Here is a 22,814-nt window from a genome sequence, read left to right as displayed (position 1 = left end):
ATTATTTTTTGTAACTGTCCACTAGCTTTTAGTGATTTCGGTACTTGGACCCCGAAATCTCTCTGCTCCTCCACAGTTTCTCGCTGCTTGCCGTTTGGTAAATACTCTGATCTCTGTCTTAGGTTCAAAGTGGGTGAATTCACATTTCCCCACATTCAACTCCACCTGCCACCGTTTTGACCACTCACTGAATCTATTATTGCCCCCTTGCAACTTTCTGCTCCCATCTGCACTATTTACTGTGCCTCTTTACTCAGTGTCATCAGCAAACTTGGATACATGGCTCTCCATTACTTCATCAGAGTCATTTTACTAACAAATGTTGAACTGTTTGCTCGACACCACAGGGTTTCATCTGTTTAAAGCCACAACTGAAAGGTCCAGTTTTCTTCTGGAGTTTTATCTTGAGATGAATCAAGTTTCAAAAATTCGGCAGAGATCCAGACACGGAGCGAGATCCGGGCTCAGACCCTCCGCCGCAAGTCCCACCCCTCACACACTCCAATTGGTTGGAGGACCAACCGCCCGCTCGGTCCTCCAGTCCCTCTCCGCTCTTCCTATTGGTCGGGAGCGCATTTGCTCCGGGTTGACGCTGGGATTGAAGGTCCTGAGCTGCAATTGGAAAATAAACATCAATCCAGCCCGTCAGTTCCAATGTGTAATGAGACTAAATTATTAACAGATTTGGGGAAAAATACATTTCCCAAAGTTTTTTCGAGGCGAGGCGGTGCGCGCCTGCGCTGTGAGTGTTTCTGACGGTTTAATGGCGGTCTCCATTACCCAGCGTGACCCGGGCTCTCGGGTTTATTTTTATTTTATTTTATTTTTATTATTTCCGCTCCGCCCTCCGCTGCTCCAAAAGCGCTTTTCCCCCGCCCCCAATCTCAGTCCCATCAGAGAAACTGAGGGTCGGATCGGAGCTCCAATGGCGGCTGTCCGTCCCCAGACTGCACCGCGCGCCGGAATGTCCCCTATCGATCTGAGAGGAGCCCAGTGCGCCGGCGCAGGAGAGGCTGATTGTTGGTCAGTGTGAGCTGAGCATGCGCGGCCCGAAGGGTCTGAGGCAGAGAGCGCGGTTCGAGCAGGTCAGAGGAGGTGTGGAGAGAGCGGGTTAATAAAGGGCGGGGATCACAGGGCCCAGAAACACCGAGTGTAGGGCCCAGGACCCGAGAGAAAACAGGCGGCATCATCCCCCCTCCACTACCCGCCGCTTCCCGGGATCGGGCCCGACGCAATCTCCGCTCGAACTGAACCCGCACAGTCAACAACAACTTGCATTTCTATCGCGCCTTTAACGGAGCAAAATGGGTCAAGAGGGTTCACAGGAGCGGGAAGAGAGGAATGAGGAGAGATTAGGACAGGGCACCGAAAGCTGGGTCAAAGAGGGAGGATTGAAGGAGGAGAGAGAGGGGGAGAGGTTCAGGGAGGGAATTCCAGAGCTTGGGGCTCAGACAGCTGAAGGCACGGCCCCCAATGGTGGGGCGAAGGGAATGGGGGAGGAGCAAGAGGCCGGAATTGGAGGAGAGCAGAGATCTGGGAGGGTCGGAGGGCTGGAGGAGGTTACAGAGATAGGGGAGGGTCGGAGGAGGTTACAGAGATAGGGGAGGGGCGGAGGGCTGGAGAAGGTTAAAGAGATAGGGGAGGGCTGGAAGAGGTTACAGAGATAGGGGAGGGTCGGAGGGCTGGATGAGGTGATAGAGATAGGGGAGGGTCGGAGGGCTGGAGGAGGTGACAGAGATAGGGGAGGGTCGGAGGGCTGGAGGAGGTTACAGAGATAGGGGAGGGTCGGAGGGCTGGAGAAGGTTACAGAGATAGGGGAGGGGCGAGGGCCATGGAGGAGGTTACAGAGATTGGGAGGGTCAAGGGCCATTGATGGATTTGGACACAAGGATGAGGAATTTAAATATGAGGCGTTGCTGGACCGGGAGTCACTGTAGGTCAGTGAGCACAAGGGTGATGGGTGAATGGGACTTGGTGCGAGTTAGGATATGGGAAGGACAGTCAGCACCTTCAGGGGAGGAGAGAGAGGGGAACCAGTGAGTGTGGAACTGAACCCAGTCAGAGTCAGCATCTTCAGGGGAGGAGAGAGAGGGGAACCAGTGGGTGTGGAACTGAACCCAGCAGAGCAGAGGAAAAAATGTCGGAGATGGTGCAATGGGTTCAGATTTCAGCACAGGGAGGAGGGAGAGTGTGTGGGACGGGGATTTACAGCTTTTGAGGCTCAAAAGATGAAAAAATGATCCAGAAAAACTAGAATTGTCTGTTCTGAATTTCTATCCTGTATTTACAGTGATGACTTTTGTAAACTCCTTTTACAGGGGATTAGAAGGGGAGGATTTGCAGACGGGAAACTCAAACCAAACATCACGTCAAGATCTGACAGAGTCACTCGATTCATCAGGACCTGAATATCATCAGCCTTTGAATGTGGAAGGAGAAATGTTTGTCTGTTCTGTCTGTGGGAGAAGATTTCAAACATCAGTGTGACTGGAAAATCACCGAAACTCCCAGACCCGAGTGAGAGTGTTCCAGTGCACTGACTGTGGAAAGAGCTTTAACCAGTTACATAGCCTGAAAAAACATCACACCATTCACAGCGGGGAGAAACCGTCCACGTGTTCTGTGTGTGGACGAAGCTTCAACTGATCGTCCAACCTGGAGAGACACAAGGACACCCGGACCATGGAGAAACCGTGGAAATGTGGGGACTGTGGGAAGGGGTTCAGTTACCCCTCCCAGCTCGAAACTCATCGACGCAGTCACACTGGGGAGAGGCCGTTCACCTGCTCTCTGTGTGGGAAGGGATTCAATTATCCGTCCCAGCTGGAAACTCATCGAAACAGTCACACTGGGGAGAGGCCGTTCACTTGCTCTCTGTGTGGGAAGGGATTCACTCAGTCATCCGCCCTCCGAACACACCAGCATATTCACACTGCGGAGAGACCTTTTTTAATGCTCTGACTGTGGGAACAGGTTTAAAAGCTCGGAGGGACTGATTAGACACCAGCGAATTCACACTGACGAGAGACCGTTCAGTTGCTCTCACTGCGGGAAGAGGTTCAGGCAGTCATCCACTCTCATTGCCCACCAGCGTGCTCACACTGGGGAGAGACCGTTCACCTGCTCCATGTGTGGAAATGGATTCATTCAGTCACAGCACCTACTGACACACCAACTTGTTCACACTGATAAGAGACCTTTTAAATGTTCTGACTGTGGGAAGAGCTTTAAGAGCAAATGGGAACTGCTGACACATCATCGACGCACTCACACTGAGGAGAGGCCGTTCACCTGCTCCGTGTGTGGGTAGGGATTCACTCGTTCATCCCACCTTCTGACACACCAGCGAGTTCACACTGGGGAGAGGCCGTTCACCTGCTCCGTGTGTGGGAAGGGATTCACTCATTCATCCAACCTGCTGAGACACCAGCGAGTTCACCTGTGACTTCCGGGGTTGGATTCTGCTGTTATTGCTGCTGTTAATCACATCCAGGATTGAACCATGTTCATTCTGACAGTTGGGGTTTGTTTCTGATGTTAATAACCCCGATAACTGGGCTGGAGTTTAATATTCTGGGTACATGTTAAATGAGGCAGAAGATCAGCCATGATCTTATTGAATGGTGGAGCAGGCTCGAGGGGCCGTATGGCCGACTCCTGCTCCTATTTCTTATGTTCTTATGTGAACTGCTGGTTCAACACAACAGCAGTGATTTGCTGTCCAGATAAAGAAGGACCTGCAGTGTGTTTCCAAGAGTTCCCTGTTTTATTGATCAATTTATCCAGCGCCGTTAACGTAGTAAAACGTCCCAAGGCTCTTCACAGGAGTGATTAACAAACAAAATTTGACACTGAACCACATAAGGAGATAGTAGGACAGGTGAGCAAAAGCTTGGTCAAAGAAGTAGGTTTGAAGGAGGGTGAACTAGATTCAGCAATGAGTAATGAGCCAGACTTCGTTAATAATCTAACAGTAAGGGAACATTTATACATGAGCCCACACAGTGAGTGACAGCAGGATTATCCACTGTGGTAGGCATCACGGTCGAGTCCAGTCCTGCCCTCAAGTGACATCCATAAATTTCCCAGTTGAGGTCACTGGATCTCCATCGAGAGCAGGTTTACTCTTATTTAGCCCAGTGGTACTGAGGCCAATTCCAGCCCCTGAACTGCTGCCTTGGCTGAGATCAAGGATTGGACTTGTGATCTTCCTGGTCAGTAGTGCAGAGGGTTTTAAACTGGGCCGGGGGTTAGAACAGAATATTTTGAAACAAATGTCATTCCACCTTTGAACAAAACCATCGACACACAGTGGAAAAATCAGAAGTCTTTCAAAATGAAACAAGTGAGTCAAATGGATCTTCAAAAATTGTGAGAGATTTTAGAAAGGCTGAACTCACTAAAATAGACAGGTTTCCATTCACTGCACTGAATACAGAAGGGAGCGACTGTTAATAGGGACCCTGTTAGTGAAGGATGAAGCAGTGTCTGGCCCTTTATCATAGAATCATTGAATGATACAGCACAGAAGGAGGCCATAAGGCCCATCATGCCTGTGATAGCTTTAAGAAAGAGCTATCCAATTGGTCCCATGCTCATGGCCTTTATCCTGCAAATTTATCCTATTCAAGTATTTATCCAATTCCCTTTTGAAAATTAGAATTGACTCTGATTCCCCCATGCTTTCATGCAGTGTCTATCTCGGGAGTTTTTTGAAGAAGTTGCTGGGTCACTGGATGAGGATAATCCGGTTCACATTGTCTGTCTCAGGGGTGTTTTTTGAAGAAGTTGCTGGGTCAGTGGATGAGGATAATCCGGTTCACATTGTCTATCTCCGGGGTGTTTTTTGAAGAAGTTGCTGGGTCAGTGGATGAGGAAAATCCGGTTCACATTGTCTGTCTCAGGGGTGTTTTTTGAAGATGTTGCTGGGTCAGTGGATGAGGATAATCCGGTTCACATTGTCTATCTCCGGGGTGTTTTTTGAAGAAGTTGCTGGGTCAGTGGATGAGGAAAATCCGGTTCACATTGTCTGTCTCAGGGGTGTTTTTTGAAGATGTTGCTGGGTCAGTGGATGAGGAAAATCCGGTTCACATTGTCTGTCTCAGGGGTGTTTTTTGAAGAAGTTGCTGGGTCAGTGGATGAGGATAATCCGGTTCACATTGTCTATCTCAGGGGGTTCAAAATCATTTTCTATGGTGGGCCTGATCCGATCTCCTGACACTTAGCCTGGGCCACATTCAGCAAAACTTATTAAACTAGAAATAGATCAAGATGAACGATATCGGTCCTCACAGCACACAGAAAAAATGAGGCCTCGAAGTTTCTCTCAGAATGACAGGCCTGAACTCGAGTTGGAAAACACAGTTGGAAAACATTGATCAATTGAACCAGACTGGGCGGGGCCTGAGGTGCGAGGTGGTGAAGGAAAAGTGGCGACCGGTGAACTTCGCTCCCTGTCTGAGGGCCCGGGCACTCGGGTTTCTGTATAATTTATTGATTGATTTTGTTTAATGTTTATTGTCCCTCCGGCCCCAATCTCGATGCGATGACGAAATTTCTGTTCACCGATTCAGACCTTCAATGGCGGAGAGTTTACCCAGAATCCCCCGCGGCCCAGAAAGTGCCCTGTCAGTGACTATAGGAGCCCAGTGCGCAGGCGCGGGACTGGGCTGTGCTCTGAGCATGCGCGGTGCGAGTGGTGGCGACGGACTGAGGGAACAGGCGGGTTGGGATCCGGTAGGAGACGGTGGGCGCGGAAGAGGAATTGGACCCATGGGTGGGCAGGGAAGCTTCATAAACACCCGGTGCAGGCCTCAGGCCCCGAATAAGAGCCCACAGGCCCCGTGTTTACACCGCGGTGACAGGCCCGACCGGCGGCCGCCCGGGTGAGCGGGGAACTGGCCGCCATCTTGGTCAGAGAAGTAAGGGATCACGGCGCATGCGCGGCCATCTTTGTTCACGAGTGGGCGGGGTTTCAGGGTCCCAGTGACCGGTGACAAAGTGGGCGGGGCTTCAGGGTCCCAGTGACCAGCAACAAAGGGTGGGCGGGGCTTCAGGGTCACAGTGATGAGGAACAAAGAGTGGGCGGGGCTTCAGGGTCCCTGTGCCTGTGAACGAAGAGTGGGCGGGGCATCAGGGTCCCTGTGCCTGTGAACAAAGAGTGGGCGGGGCTTCAGGGTCCCTGTGCCTGTGAACAAAGAGTGGGCGGGGCTTCAGGGTCCCTGTGACTGTGAACAAAGAGTGGGCGGCGCTTCAGGGTCCCAGTGACTGGGAACAAAGAGTGGGCGGGGCTTCAGGGTCCCTGTGACAGGGAACAAAGAGTGGGCGGGGCTTCAGGGTCCCAGTGACTGGGAACAAAGGGTGGGCGGGGCTTCAGGGTCCCCGTGAGTGGGGACAACGAGTGGGCGGGGCTTCAGGGTCCCAGTCAGTGGGGACAAAGAGTGGGCGGGGCTTCAGGATCCCAGTGACCGGGAACAAAGAGTGGGCGGGGCTTCAGGGTCCCAGTGACTGGGAACAAAGAGTGGGCGGGGCTTCAGGGTCCCAGTGACTGGGAACAAAGAGTGGGCGGGGCTTCAGGGTCCCTGTGACGGTGAACAAAGAGTGCGCGGGACTTCAGCGTCCCTGTGACCAGGAACAAAGAGTGGGCGGGGCTGCAGGGTCCCAGTCAGTGGGGACAAAGAGTGGGCGCGGCTTCAGGGTCCCAGTGACTGGGAACAAAGAGTGGGCGGGGCTTCCGGGTCCCTGTGACGGTGAACAAAGAGTGGGCGGGGCTTCAGGGTCCCTGTGACCAGGAACAAAGAGTGGGTGGGGCTTCAGGGTCCCAGTGACCAGGAACAAAGAGTGGGCGGGGCTTCAGGGTCCCAGTGACTGGGAACAAAGAGTGGGCGGGGCTTCAGGGTCCCAGTGACTGTGAACAAAGAGTGGGCGGGGCTTCAGGTTCCCAGTGACCAGGAACAAAGAGTGGGCGGGGCCTCAGGGTCCCAGTGACTGTGAACAAAGAGTGGGCGGGGCTTCATGGTCCCAGTGACCAGGAACAAAGAGTGGGCGGGGCTTCAGGGTCCCAGTGACTGTGAACAAAGAGTGGGCGGGGCTTCAGGGTCCCAGTGACTGGGAACAAAGAGTGGGCGGGGCTTCAGGGTCCCATTGACTGTGAACAAAGAGTGGGCGGGGCTTCAGGGTCCCTGTGACTGGGAACAAAGAGTGGGCGGGGCTTCAGGGTCCCAGTGACTGTGAACAAATAGTGGGCGGGGCTTCAGGGTCCCTGTGACTGTGAACAAATAGTGGGCGGGGCTTCAGGGTCCCTGTGCCTCATTTATTTTCCTCTCACTCTGCTCCCGGTGGAGAACTGAACCCGACCAGAGTAGAGGGAGGGAGGAAACTGGGAGTGGAGGGAAGAAATGATGGAGATGGTGCGATGGGTTTGGATTTCAGCACAGGGAGGAGGGAGAGTGTGTGGGACGGGGATTTACAGTCTGGGGGAATGAGCGGGAAGAATGTTCCATCGAAACTAGAATTTTCTGTTCTGAATTTCTATCCTGTATTTACAGTGAGGACTTTTGTAAACTCCTTTTACAGGGTGTTGGAAGGGGAGGATTTGCAGACGGGAAACTCAAACCAAACATCTCGTCAAAATCTGACAGAGTCCCTCGATTCATCAGGTCCTGAACATCATCGACCTTTGAATGTGGAAGGAGAAATGTTTGTCTGTTCTGTCTGTGGGAAAAGATTTCAAACATCAGTGTGAGTGGAAAATCACCGAGACTCTCAGACCCGAGTGAGAGTGTTCCAGTGCACTGACTGTGGAAAGAGCTTTAACCAGCCACACAGTCTGAAAAAACATCGCACCATTCACAGCGGGGAGAAACCGTCCACGTGTTCTGTGTGTGGACGAGGCTTCAACTGATCGTCCAACCTGGAGAGACACAAGGACACCCGGCTCATGGAGAAATGGTGGAAATGTGGGGACTGTGGGAAGGGATTCAATTACCCCTCCCGGCTCGCATCTCATCGACGCAGTCACACTGGGGAGATGCCGTTCACCTGCTCAGTGTGTGGGAAGGGATTCAATTACCCATCCCACCTGGAAACTCATCAACGCAGTCACACTGGGGAAAGGCTGTTCACCTGCTCCGTGTGTGGGAAGGGATTAATTAAATCATCCCACCTGCTGACACACCAGCGAATTCACACTGGGGAGAGGCCGTTCACCTGCTCCGTGTGTGGGAAGGGATTCACTGAGTCTTCCAAGCTGCTGCAACACCAGCAAGTTCACACTAGGGAGAGGCCGTTCACCTGCTCCGTGTGTGGGAAGGGATTCACTGAGTCTTCCAAGCTGCTGCAACACCGGCAAGTTCACACTGGGGAGAGGCCGTTCACCTGCTCCGTGTGTGGGAAGGGATTCACTTGTTCATCCAACCTGCTGAGACACCAACGTACTCACACTGGGGAGAGCCCGTTCACCTGCTCCGTGTGTGGGAAGGGATTCACTCAGTCGTCACACCTGCTGCAACACCAGCGAGTTCACACTGGGGCGAGGCCGTTCACCTGCTCCGTGTGTGGGAAGGGATTCACTCGTTCATCCCACCTTCTGACACACCAGCGAGTTCACCTGTGATGCGGGGGTTGCATTCTGCTGTTAATCACATCCAGGACTGAACCATATTCATTCTGACAGTTGGGGTTTGTTTCTGATGTAAATAACCCTCAGAACTGGGCTGAAGTTTAATATTCTGGATATATGTACTCCAGAGGGGCTCTGACCGAGGCTCTGTGGAACTGAAGCATAAATTCCTCCCCTTTGTATTCCAGCCCTCGAGATAAAGGCCAACATTCCATTAGTCTTTGTGATTACTTTTTGTATCTGGGCACTAGCTTTTAGTGATTTGTGCACACAGACCCCCAAATCCTTTTGCTCCTCCACAGTTCCCAGTCTCTCACTTTAAGAAAATACTCCAATGTTTCCTTGTATCCAAAGTGGATGATCTCACACTTCCCCACACTGAACTCCATCTGCCACAGTTTTGTCCACTCACTTAATCTGTCCCTTTGTAACTTCCTGCTCCCATCCACACAACTTACTGTGTCTCCTAACTTAGTGTCATCTGCAAACTTGGATATAAAACTCTCTCTTCCTTCATCCAAGTTATTGATAAATATGGTGAAAAGCTGAGACCCCAGTCCAGATCCCTGGGGAACACCACTTGTCACATCCCACCAATCAAAGAACGTTCCCTTTATCCCCACTCTCTGTCTCCCACCTCCCAACACAAGTCACAAGGTCACTTTCAATTTTGTGCACTTTTATTTTTGCGAATAATCTCTTGTGCTGAATCTTATCAAATGCCTTCTGGAAGTCCACACAGACAATGTCCATCGACACTCCCTGTCCAGCCTGTTAGTGACCTCAAAAAATTCATCTAGATTAGTCAGACATGACCCACCCTTCACAAATCCACGCTGACTCTCTTTGATCAGCTCAGACTTGTTCAAGTCCTCAATCATTCTGTCTCTGGTGATAGATTCCAGTAACTTCCCCACTCCTGACGTTAAACTGACAGATCTGTCGTTTCCTTTTCTCTCTCTTCCTCCTTTCTTAAATATTGGAGTGATATTTTCACATCCAAAGGCACAATTCCCGAGTCCAGAGAGCTTTGGGAAACTATGACTAATGTTTCTGTAATTTCCCCACCTGTTTCATTTAATACACAAAGTGGACGACTTCACATTTTCCCACATTATATTCCATCTGCCAAAGGATGTTCACACACAGAACACGTGTACAGTTCCTCACCACTGTGATTGGTGATTCTTCCTTCCACATCCAAAGGCCGATGATATTCAGGTCCTGATGAATCGAGTGACTGTCAGACCTTGACGTGATGTTTGGTTTCAGTTTCCCATCTGTAAATCCTCCCCTTCTAATATCCTGTAAAAGGAGTTTACCAAAGTTCCTACTTTAATTACAGGATAGAATTTCAGCACAGACAATTCTAGTTTCTTGTCTCCAGTTTCAAATTCCATTATCAAATTTGATTTGATTTCACTCCTGTGAAGCACCTTGGGATGTTTTACTTCGTTAAATGCTCTGTATAAATACAAGTTGTTGTTGCTTCTGTCGAAAATTCTGTCCCCTCCGAAGCTGTAAATTCCCCATTCAACACACTCTCTCTCCTCCCTCCATCCTTACTCTCTAAAATCAACATTCATTACACCATCTGTTATTTTGTTTAAGAAAGTCAGGAATAGGAGCAGGAGTCGGCCATATGGCCCCTCGAGCCTGCTCCGCCATTCAATAAGATCATGGCTGATCTTCAAACTCAAATCCACTTTCCCGCCCGATCCGCATATCCCTTGATTCCTCGAGATTCCAAAAATCTATCGATCTCAGTCTTGAATATACTCAACGACTGAGCATCCACAGTCCTTTGGGTAGAGAATTCCAAAGATTCACAACCCTCTGAGTGAAGAAATTCTTCCTCGTCTCAGTCCTAAATGGCCGACCCCTTATCCTGAGACTATGACCGCTAGTTCCAAACCCTCCAGCCAGGGGAAACAACCTCTCATCATCTACCCTGTCAAGCCCGCAAAGAATTTTATACATTTCAATGAGATCACCCCTCATTCTCCGAAACTCCAGAGAGTATAGGCCCATTCTACTCAATCTCTCCTCATAGGACAACCCTCTCATCCCAGGAATTAATCTTGTGAACCTTTGTTGCACCGCCTCTAAGACAAGTATATCCTTCCTTAGGTAAGGAGACCAAAACTGGACACAGTACTCCAGGTGAGGTCTCACCACAGCCCGATATAATTTCAGCAAGACCTCCTTACTCTTATACTCCAACCCCCTTGCAACAAAGGCTAATATACCATTTGCCTTTCTAATTGCTTGCTGTACCTGCATGTTAACTTTCTGTGATTCGTGTATAAGGACACCCAAATCCCTCTGAATAACAACAGTTCTTAGTCTCTCACTTTTAAAAAATTAACCTGTATTTCTATTCTTTCTAACATCTGCCACCTTCTTGCCCACTCACTTAACCTGTCTATATCCCTTTGCAGCCTCTTTGTGTCCTCCTCACAGCTTACTTTCCCACCTAGCTTTGTATCATCAGCAAACTTGGATACATTACACTCAGTCCCCTCATCTAAGTCATTGATATAGATTGTAAATAGCTGAGGCCCAAGCACCGATCCTTGCGGTACCCCACTCGTTACAGCCTGACAACCTGAAAATGACCCTTTTATCCTCACCCTCTGTTTTCTGTCCATTAACCAATCCTCAATCCATGCAAATATATTACCCCCAATCACATGAGCCCTAACCTTATGTAACAACCTCTTATGTGGCACCTCATGGAATGCCTTTTGAAAATTAAAATATTCTATATCCACTGGTTCCCCTTTATCATCCCTGCTAGTTACAGCCTCAAAAACACACGACTTCCCTTTCGTAAAACTGTGCTGACTCTGCCTAATCACATCATGATTTTTTAAATGCGCTGTTACTACGTCCTTAATAATAGATTCTAGCATTTTCCCCACTACGGATGTCAGGCTAACTGGCCTGTCGTTCGCTGTTTACTCTCTCCCACCTTTCTTGAATAACGGGGTTACATTTGCTACCTTCCAATCCATGGGGATCATTTTAGAATCTAGGGAATTCTGGAAGATCAGAACCAATGCATCCACTATCTCTGCAGCCATCTCTTTGAAAACCCAAGGACGTCGGCCATTAGGTCCAGGGGATTTGACGGCTTTTAGTCCCATTAATTTCTCCAGTACTTTTTCTTTACTAATATTAATTACTTTAAGTTCCTCACTCTCATTAGACCCTTGGTTCCTCACTATTTACAGTATGTTTTTCGTGTCTTCTACTATGAAGACAGATAAAATATATTTGTTTAATGTCTCTGCCATGTCTTTATTCCCCATTATAATTTCTCCTGTCTCAGCCTCGAAGGGACACACGTTTATTTTTGCTAATCTCTTCCTTTTTACATCCTGTAGAAGCTCTTACAATCTGTCTTTATATTTCTTGCTAGTTTGAACGCAGATTCTATTTTCTCCCTCTTTATCAATTTCTTGGTCATCCTTTGTTGGTTTCTCAAACCCTCCCAATACTCAGGCTGACAACTCTTTTTGGTAACATTGTAAGTCTCTTCTTTTAATCTACTACTGTCCTTAACTTCTCTAGTTAGCCAGGGATGGATCATTTTACACAGAGTTTTTATTCCTCAAGGGATATTTGTTGAGAATTATGAATTGTTCTTTAAATGTTCACCATTACTTATCTACCATCATATCTTTTAATCTAATTTCCCAATCTACCTTAGCCAACTCGCCCTCATACCTACGGAGTTGGCTTTGTTTAAATTTAACACCATAGTTTCGGAATTAACGACATCACTCTCAAACTCAATATGAAATTCTATCATATTATGATCACTGTTCCCCAGAGGATCCTTAATTATAAGATTACTAATTAACCATGTCCCATCACACAATACTAGATCTAAAATAACCTGTTCCCTCTTTGGTTCCTCGACATATTGTTCTCGAACACTGTCTCGAATAAATTCCATGAGCTCGTCCTCCAAACTACTTTTACCAATTTCCTTTGCCCGGTCCATATGAAGATTAAAGTCCCCACGATTATTGTATTACCCTTGTTACAAGCTCCTCTAATTTCCTGATTTATACTCTGTCCAACACTATAACTTCTGTTTGGGGACCTGTAAACTACTCCCTCCAGTGTTTTCTGCCCCTTGTTATTTCTTAGCTCCACCCTGACTGATTCCACATTCTGATTTTCTGAGCGAAGATCCTTTCTCATTGCTGTCTTTCCCTCATCCTTTATTATCAGGGGTCCTCCCTCTCCCCACATCCCCCTCTCCCCCCCGATCCCTCTCCCCAAACCCTCCTCCCTCCCCTTCACTGCTCCTTTCCCAATTTGCCGATCTTTTCTAAAAGTCAAGTACCCTGGAATATTTAGTTCCCAACCTTGGTCACCCTGTAACCACGTCTCAGTGATGGCGACGAGTTCAAACCCATTTCTCTCTATTTGTGCCATTAATTCATCTATCTTGTTACGAATGCTTCGTGCATTCAGATAAAGTGCCTTTAATTTGAACTTTTTACTATTTTCCCTGATGTGACTTTAGCCACTAATACCCTATTACCTTTGTTATACTCTCTGTCCCTTCCTGACAGACTCTGCTGGTTTTTACCCAAATCGCTACTCTGCTCTACAGCCTTGACTTTTCTCTTTCGATTATAAATTTACCCTTACCTGAACCCTCCCCCGCTATCTACCGCCCAGTTATTCGATTCGCCAGGACACTGGTCCCAGCCCGGTTTATGTGGAGCCAATCCCAATGGAACTGCTCCCTCTTTCCCCAGTACTGGTGCCAGTGCCCCATGAATCGAAACCCCTGTCTCCCACACCAACCTTTCACTCACCCATTTAACCGTCTAATCTGTCCCAATGCCAATTTGCGTGTGGCTCAGGTAGTAATCCAGAGATTATTATCTTTGAGGTTCTGGTTTTTAATTTGGACCCTCGCTCCTCAAACTCCCTCAGCAGAACCTCATTCCTAGTTCTACCTGTGTCGTTGGTTCCTACGTGGATCACAACAACTGGATCCTCCCCCTCCTGCATCAAGTTCTTCTCCAGTCGCGAGGAGATGTCCTTAACCCTTGTACCGGGCAGGCAACACAGCCCTCGGGACTCCCGGTTGCAGCTGCAGAGAACAGTATCTATTCCAGTATTACAGCACAAAAGGAGGCCATTTGGCCCATCGTTCATGTTCCGGCTCTGTGAAAGAGCTCTCCAATTAGTGCCACTCCCCGGCTCTTTCCAAATAGCCCTGCAAATCTTCCCCCTTCAAGTATTTATCCAATTCCCATTGAAAGTTACAATTGAATCTGCATCCACCACCATTTCAGGCAGTGCATTCCAGATCATAACAACTATGGGCATTAAAATATTCTCCTCATCTCCCCTCAGCTTATTTTGCCAATTATCTTCAATCTGTATCCTCTGGTTACCGACCCTCCTGGCAGTGGAAACAGTTTCTCCTTATTTCCTCCATCAAAACCCCTCAAAATTTTCAACACCTCTATTAAATCTCCCCTTATTCTTCTCTGAAGAACAATCCCAGGTTCTCCAGACTCTCCACATAACTGAAGTCCATCATCCCTGGTACCATTCTGAGTGGACAAACAAAGCTGATTTATTTGACATTTATCCAGAATATTAAACTCCAGCCCAGACCTCGGGGTTATTAACATCAGAAACAAACCCCAACTGTCAGAATGAACACGGTTCAGTCCTGGATGTGATTAACAGCAGCAATAACAGCAGAATCCAACCCCTGCAGTCAGAGGTGAACTCGCTGGTGTCTCAGAACATTTTAAACAGCCTCTCCAGTGTGAATACGTTGGTGTCTCTGCAGATTCCTTTTGCTTTTAAATCTCTTCTCACAGTCAGAACATTTAAAGGGTCCTTTATCAGTGTGAACAAGTCGGTGTACAGTGAGGTGGGATGAACGAGTGAATCCCTTCCCACGCACGGAGCAGGTGAACGGTCTCTCCCCAATGTGAATGGGCTGATGACTTTCCAGGTGAGACGGAGAATTGAATCCCGTCCCACAGTCCCCACATTTCCACGGTTTCTCCGTGGTCCGGGTGTCCTTGTGTCTCTCCAGGTTGGACGATCAGTTGAAGCCTCGTCCACACACAGAACACGTTGACGGTTTCTCCCCGCTGTGAATGGTGCGATGTTTTTTCAGGCTGTGGAACTGGTTGAAGCTCTTTCAACACTCAGTTCACAGGAACACTCTCACTCGGGTGTGTGTCTCGGTGATTTTCCAGTCACACGGATGTTTGAAATCTTTTCCGACAGACAGAACAGACAAACATTTCTCCTTCCACATTCAAAGGCCGATGATATTCAGGTCCTGATGAATCGAGTGACTGTCAAATTTGATTGGATGTTTGATTTGAGCTTCCCGTCTGCAAATCCTCCCCTTCCAATACCCTGTAAAAGGAGTTTACAAAAGTCATCACTGTAAATACAGGATAGAAATTCAGGACAGAAAATTCTCATTTCTACGGAACATTCTTCCAGCTCATTCCCCCAGACTGTAAATCCCCATCCCACACACTCTCCCTCCTCCCCGTGGTGAAATCCAAACCCATCGCACCATCTCCATCATATTTCCTTCTATCTGAGTTTTCTCTCCATCACCCTGAAGGTGCTGACTCCGATTGGGTAAATTCTACACTCACTGGTTCCCCTCTCTCTCCTCCCCTGAAGGTGCTGACTCTGTCTGGGTTCAGTTCTACACTCACTGGTTCCCCTCTCTCTCCTCCCCTGAATGTGCTGACTCTGACCGGGTTCAGTTCTACACTCACATCGGTTGGTCACGTAACGATTGCCAGTTCTGGGTTCATCGTCCATAAGACGGAGTCAGTAATTTAAGCTGAATCAACGTGAATAATGAGTGAATGTTGAGAATAATTCCAGTTACCGGAGTTGTTACTTTGAGTATCGGAGAATCTAAATATAGTTGATGGAATAAAGTAAGAATTTGCATTGATAAAGCGCCTCAGGACATCCCAACGGGCTTTAGAGACAATTAAAAATTTTGAATTTTGGTCCCTGCTTTCATGTGGGAAATGCGTCAGCCAATTTGCACACAGCAAGATCACAACGTGATAATCTGTTGAATCCCGTTGAAGTACAAGGTAATAATTGAATTACACCTTTAAAGGTTTCATTCCGACTGAATATAGTGCCCTTAAAGATCGGGAGATTTATCGTCCGGCTCAGACTCATTCTGGGCGAATCTGTGATGGTCGGAAAGGTCAAAGGTTATTCGTAGAGCCCAAAACCTTACCAATCTGACAATCACTGTGCTGATTACCTGGCCTGTTCCAACATCCATATTAACAGAGGGGGGAGTCCCTGGAATATCCTCAGCTCGGTATATTGCCCAGTAATATCTGTACATTCTTTTGTCTACGTGACACAGGGCTCGTAAACAATGATTTTCATTATAATATGAGATGAACAAACTGAAATTCAAGGGGAAGGTGTAGAGGGGACTGTATGTCCTGGTGAGAGATTGAGTTGTAGGGGGACTCTATGCCCTGGTGAGGGATGAAGGTGTCGAGGGACTGTATGTCCTTGTGAGAGATGGAAGAGTAGAGGGGCTGTATGTCCTGGTGAGGGATGGAGGTGTCGGGGGACTGTGCCCTGGTGAGAGATGGAGGTGTAGAGGGACTGTATGTCCTGGTGAGGGATGGAGGTGTGGAGGGACTGTATGTCCTGGTGAGAGATGGCGGTGTAGAGGGACTGTATGTCCTGGTGAGGGATGCAGGTGTAGAGGGACTGTATGTCCTGGTGAGAGATGGAGGTGTAGAGGGACTGTATGTCCTGGTGAGGGATGCAGGTGTGGGGGGACTGTATGTCCTGGTGAGGGATGGAGGTGTGGGAGTACTGTATGGCCTGGTGAGAGATGCAGCTTTCGGGGAACTGTATGACCTGGTGAGGGATGGAGGTGTAGGGGAACTGTATGTCCTGGTGAGGGATGGAGGTGTAGGGTGACTGTATGTCCTGGTGAGAGATGGAGATGTCGAGGGACTGTATGTCCTGGTGAGAGATGGAGGTGTAGAGGGACTGTATGTCCTGGTGAGAGATGGAGGTGTAGGGGGACTGTATGTCCTGGTGAGAGATGGAGGTGTAGAGGGACTGTATGTCCTGGTGAGAGATGGAGGTGTAGAGGGACTGTATGTCCTGGTGAGGGATGGAGGTGTAGAGGGACTGTATGTCCTGGAGAGGGAAGGAGGTGTAGAGGGACTGTATGTCCTGTTGAGAGATGGAGGTGTCGAGGGACTGTATGTCGTGGTGAGGGATGGAAGTTTCCAGGGACTGTATGTCCTGGTGAAGGATGGAAGCGTCGAAGGACTGTATGTCGTGGTGAGAGGTGGAGGTGTAGGGGTACTGTATGTCCTGATGAGAGATGGAGGTGGAGAGGGAATATATTTCCTGCGATATCTGCGTTCTTTACCGATGTTCCCTGACCAATCATCATTTCTTCTTCTTTTAAAGTTAATCCCTGGCCCATCAACATTTCTCCTTTATTACAGACGCTCCCTGACAATCATCAATTCTCCTTGAATTATTGATAATACCCTTACTCGTCACAATTTCTCCTTCAATTACAGACCCTCTCTGCCGATCGCCATTTCTCTTTCATTTACAGACACTCCCTGACTATCATCAGTTCTCCTTCATTTCCAGTCGCTCGCTGACCGTCACCATTTCTCCTTCATTTACAGACGCTCCCTGACAATCACCAATTCAATTTTAATTACAGACGCTCCCTGACCATGATCATTTCTCGTTCATTTACAGACGCTCCCTGACAATCACCATTTCACATTTATTTACAGACGCTCCATGGACATCACCGTTTCTCCTTCATTTACAGTCACTCCCCGTTGTCATCATTTCTCCTTTATTTACAGACACTCCCTGACCTGTCATCATGTCTCCTTCATTTACAGACACTCCGTGACCGTCATCTTTGCTCCTTCATTTATAGACGCTCCCTGACCGTCAGCATTTCACCTTCATTTACAGACACTCCCTGACCTGTCACCATTTATCCTTCAATTCCAAATGCTCCCTGACCATCGTCATTTCTCCTTCATTTACAGATGCTCCCTGACAATCTCCATTTTCTCCTTTATTGACAGACGCTCCCTGGACATCACCGTTTCTCCTTTATTTACAGACACTCCCTATTGTCATCATTTCTCCTTTATTTGCAGACACTCCCTGATCTGTCATCATTTCTCCTTTATTTACAGACACTCCCTGATCTGTCATCATGTCTCATTCATTCACAGACACTCCCTGACCGTCATCATTGCTCCTCCATTTACAGATGTTCCCTGACTGTCACCATTTCTCCTTTATTTGCAGATGCTCCCTGACCCAGCACGATTTCTCCATCATTGACAGATGCTTCCTGACCGTCACTGTTGCTCCTTCATTTACAGACGCTCCTTAACTCGCTGAGAATGCCCAGATAGGGAGACTGTGTACCCTGGTGAGAGATGGAGGTGAAGAGGGACTGTATGTCATGGTGCAGCTTGGAGGTGCAGGGGGACTGTATGCCCTGGTCTGAGACGGAGGTGTAGGGGGGCTTTACGTGCTGGTGAGAGATGGACGTGTCGGGGGACTCGATGTCATGGAACAGATGGAGATGTCGGGGGACTGTATGTCCTGCTGAGGGATGGAGGTGTCCGGGGCCTGTACGTCCTGCCATATCTTCGTTTTTTACCGATGGTCCCTGACCAATCACCATTTTTTCTTCTTTTAACGTTAGTCCCTGGCCCATCAACATTTCTCCTTCATTGCAGACGCTCCCTGACTGGTCGCAATTTCTGCTTGAATTATAAATGATCCCTTGCTCGTCACATTTTCTCCATCATTTACAGACACTCCCTGGCCCATCATAATCTGTCCTTCATTTACAGACGCTCCCTGACCGTCACTAATTCTGCTTCATTTACAGACACTCCCTGATCCGTCACATTTTTCCTTTGTTTCCAGACACTCACTGACCCTTACCATTTCTCCTTCATTTACAGACGCTCCCTGACCCGTCACAATTTCTCCTTCATTTATAGACACTCCCTGACAATCACCATTTCTCCTTCATTTGCAGACGCTCCCTGACCATCTCCATTCTTCCTTCATTTACAGACGCTCCCTGACTTGCTGATAATGCCCAGGTTGCACTGCGCGTGCGCCGGGGCCTTTTGTTGAATTTCCGTTCGCAACGAAACAGGAGAAACCGGGAACCGGCGGGGAGTGGAGGGGGGTTAATGGAGGGGGGGTAATGGAGCGGGGATAGTGGAGGGGGATAATGGAGGGGGATAGTGGAGGGGGGATAGTGGAGGGGGGATAATGGAGGGGGGATAGTGGAGGGGGGATAATGGTGGAGGGATAATGGAGGGGGGATAGTGGAGGGGGATAGTGGAGGGGGGATAGTGGAGGGCGGGTAGTGGAGGGGGGATAGTGGAGGGGGGATAGTGGAGGGGGGATAGTGGAGGGCGGGTAGTGGAGGGGGGATAGTGGAGGGCGGGTAGTGGAGGGGGGATAGTGGAGGGGGGATAGTGGAGGGGCGATAATGCCGCCTGTTTTCTCTCGGGTCCTGGGCCCGACACTCGGTGTTTCTGGGCCCTGCGATCCCCGCCCTTTATTAACCCGCTCTCTCCAGCTCTTTTCCTGCCGCCTCTCCCTCAGTCGCCGCCCGCCCGCCGCGCATGCTCAGCTCACATTGAGCGGGTGATTGACGGGAGCTGCGGGCCAATAGGAAGAGCGGGGGCGGGGCTGGAGGACCGAGTGGGCGGCGGGTCCTCCAACCAATGGGAGTGAGTGATGGGCGGGACTTGCGCCACCGAGTGGGCGGGGCTGAGCCCGGATCTCCCTCATTGGCTGAAACTCTGCACCATTTTGAAACCTGATTCATTTCAAACTCCAGGAGAAAACTGGCCCTTTCTGTTGTGGCTTCAAACAGATGGAACCCTGTGGGGCGGAGCAAAGATTTCAACATTAGTTAGTAAAATGGATCAATTCAGGACAGAGAGCTCGGAGTAATGGGGGAATAACACAGTGTGGGGAGAGAGGGAATGCAGTGGGTGTTGTGTAGATGGATTGTCCAAAGGTGTTTGAGAAGTTGCCGCACAGGAGGCTCTTTGATAAAATTAAGGCTCACGGAATTGAAGGGAGTGGGGCAGCGGGGACAGGAAGTTGGGGAAAGGGCAGAAAACAGAGAGTCGTGGATAATGGATATTGTTCAGACTGGAGGGATGGAAACAGTGGTGTCCCCCAGGGTCAGTGTTGGGACCATTGCTCTTCTCAATATAGGGAAATGATCTGGGCTCGGGTATATGGGGCAAAAGATGAAAATCTCCAAATGACGCCAAAGGGACCAGGGCTCAGTGTGAAGAGGACTGTCAGTGCTTTCAGTGTGACATATACAGGTTAGTAAATGGGGCAGGTAGATGTCAGATGAAATTTAACACAGAGAAATGTGAGGTGATAGATTTTGGGAGGAAGAATAAGGAGATGAAATGTACACTCAATGGCAAAACTTTAAAATGATTAAAGGAGCAGAGAGACTTCGGGGTTTAAGACTGTAGCGAACACCTTGTCTTATTAATTAGCAGGTTTGAGAGTTTAGCATCAGCAACTTTAATACTTTATTAAGAAATATGAGATGAACAGATTCTCTGTCCTTTACCCTATCGTATATCCATCCATCAATCAGAGTAAACATGCAAGACCCCCGTATCAACAGTAACTTACACGAGGTCAGCCCGCTGGATGGAACCTCAGGCGCCCTGAGCTCGATCTCCGGTGTCTCCAGTCCCGACTCTCCCCTTCCATCACTATCCCGTCACTTTTATACCCTGCAGTGACACATCTCTGTACTTCACTCTTTGTCATCTCGGCTTGGTTTCGGCGGGAATCGAGGAAAAGACAGCCGGAATTTCTCTAATCTCTGATTTCCAGGAAGACACATTCCTTGTTTCCCAGAAATTACTCTTCTCACTAATTTTCTCATTATCCCTATTATTATTTATTATATTTTCACAAATCTCGGTACAAACATCACACATTCCAACAGGTTAGATACGGAGCAAAGTTATGCTGTACCTGCCCTGGGATTGTTTGATGAGACTATGTGGAGGGAGCTTTACTCTGCATCGAACCAGCGCTGTACCTGCCCCGGGAGTGATTGATAGGACAGTGTAGAAGGTGCTTTGCTCTGTAACTAGCCCGTGCTATACCTGCCTTCGGAGTGTTACACGGGGCGGTGTAGAGGGAGCGTTAATCTTTCTGTAAGCTGCGCTGTCGCTGACATGGGAGTATTGGATGGGACGGTATAGAGAGAGCTTTGTCCTGTATCTAATCCGTGCTGCAGCTGCCCTGGGCGTGTTTGATGGGACAGTGTAGAGGGAGCTTTACTCTCGACCTAACCCATGCTGTACCTGCCCTGGGAGTGTTTGATGGGACCGTGTAGAGGGAGCTTTGCTCTGTATCTAACCCGTGTTGTACCTGCCCTGGGAGTGTTCGATGGGTCAGTGTAAAGAGAGCTTTACTCTGTTTCTAACCAGTGCTGTCGCTGTCCTGGGAGTGTTTGATGGGAGAGTGTAAAGAGAGATTTACTCACATATCCTCTCCATCACCAAGACCGCCGACTTCCACCTCTGTAACATTGTGCATCTCCAGCCCACCTCAGCTCATCTGTTGCTGAAACCCTCATCAATGCATTTGTTACCTCTTGACTTGACTATCCCAATGATCTCCTGGCCGGCCTCTCATCTTCCACCCTCCATAAACTTGAGCTCATCCAAAACTCTGCTGCCCGTATTCTAACTCGCAACAAGTCCTGTTCATCCAACACCCTTGTGCTTGCTTTTGGTCGGTCTGGGAACACCTCGATTTTAAAATTCTCATCCTTGTTTCTAAATTCCTCCATGGCCTCGCCCCTCCCTATTTCTGTAACCTCCCAGATTTCTGCCCTTCTCCTTAATCGCTTCACCTTTGGCGGCCGTGCCTTCAGCTGCCTGGGCACGAAGCTCTGGAATTCCTTCCTGAAACCTCTCCACCTCTCTCTCCCCCTTTAAGACGCTCATTAAATCTTACCTCTTTGACCAAGCTTTTGGTCACCTGTCCTAATATCTCCTTATGTGGCTCAGTGTCAAATTTTGTTTGATAATCGCCCCTATGAAACGCCTTGGGACCTTTTATTATGTTAAAGGCGCTACATAAATGCAAGTTATTTTGTTGCATATGAACTGCTCTGTGCCTGACCTGGGTGTCCCGGATACTGACAAGAGGTGCTCTGACTGATTAAATGTCCCATTTCCAGGCTCTGACATCCATCACCTCGATGAGCACAAAAATCCATCAGATACTGAGGGACAGGGACTGTCCGGGACAGTGACAAGTCTTACTCAATAAGCTATAAATTGATCCTGAACCTCTTAGAATCATAGTATCATAGAAAATTTACGGCACAGAAGGAGGCCATTCGGCCCATCGTGTCCGCGCCGGCTGAGAAACGAGCCACCCAGCCTAATCCCACTTTCCCGCGTTTGGTCCGGAGCCCTGCAGGTCACGGCTCTTCAGGTGCACATCCAGGTATTTTTTTATATGAGTTAAGGGTTTCGGCCTCTACCACCCTCTCAGGCAGCGAGTTCCAGACCCCCACCGCCCTCTGGGTGAAATTATTTTCCTAATTTTTGCTCTAATCCTTCCACCAATCACTTTAAATCTATGCCCCCTGGTTATTGATCCCTCCGCTCAGGGAAATAGGTCCTTCTGATCCACTCTACCAAGGCCCTACATAATTTTGTACACCTCCATCAAATTACCCCTCAGCCTCCTCTGTTCCAAGGAAAACAACCTCAGTCTATCCAATCTGTCATCATAGCTAAAATTCTCCAGTCCTGGCAACATCCTCGTGAATCTCCTCTGCACCCTCTCTGGTTCAATGACATCCTTCCTGAAATGTGGTAACCAGCACTGTGCGCAGCACTCAAACTGTGGCCTAACTCGTGTTTTATACAGTTCCAACATAACATCCCTGCTTTTATATTCTATGCCTTAGCGAATAAAGGAAAGCATTCCATCTGCCTTCTGAAACCACCTTATCCACCTGTGCTGCTACCATGCCGAATGAAGCTAGTTGAATTTTTTGAGAAGCTAATTAATGTGGAAGATA

At 48.6% G+C, this 22,814-nt stretch overlaps 1 pseudogene; it reads left to right on the top strand.

Moving 5' to 3' along the window:
- Positions 1-2,682: 2,682 nt before the first annotated feature.
- On the top strand, positions 2,683-8,832 carry LOC137315717 (zinc finger protein 229-like; annotated as a pseudogene).
- Positions 8,833-22,814: the final 13,982 nt, after the last annotated feature.

This window comes from Heptranchias perlo, unplaced genomic scaffold (genome assembly GCF_035084215.1).
Source record: "Heptranchias perlo isolate sHepPer1 unplaced genomic scaffold, sHepPer1.hap1 HAP1_SCAFFOLD_56, whole genome shotgun sequence".
In the NCBI taxonomy this organism is placed as follows: domain Eukaryota; kingdom Metazoa; phylum Chordata; class Chondrichthyes; order Hexanchiformes; family Hexanchidae; genus Heptranchias; species Heptranchias perlo.
This window is presented reverse-complemented; position numbering and strand designations above follow the sequence as displayed.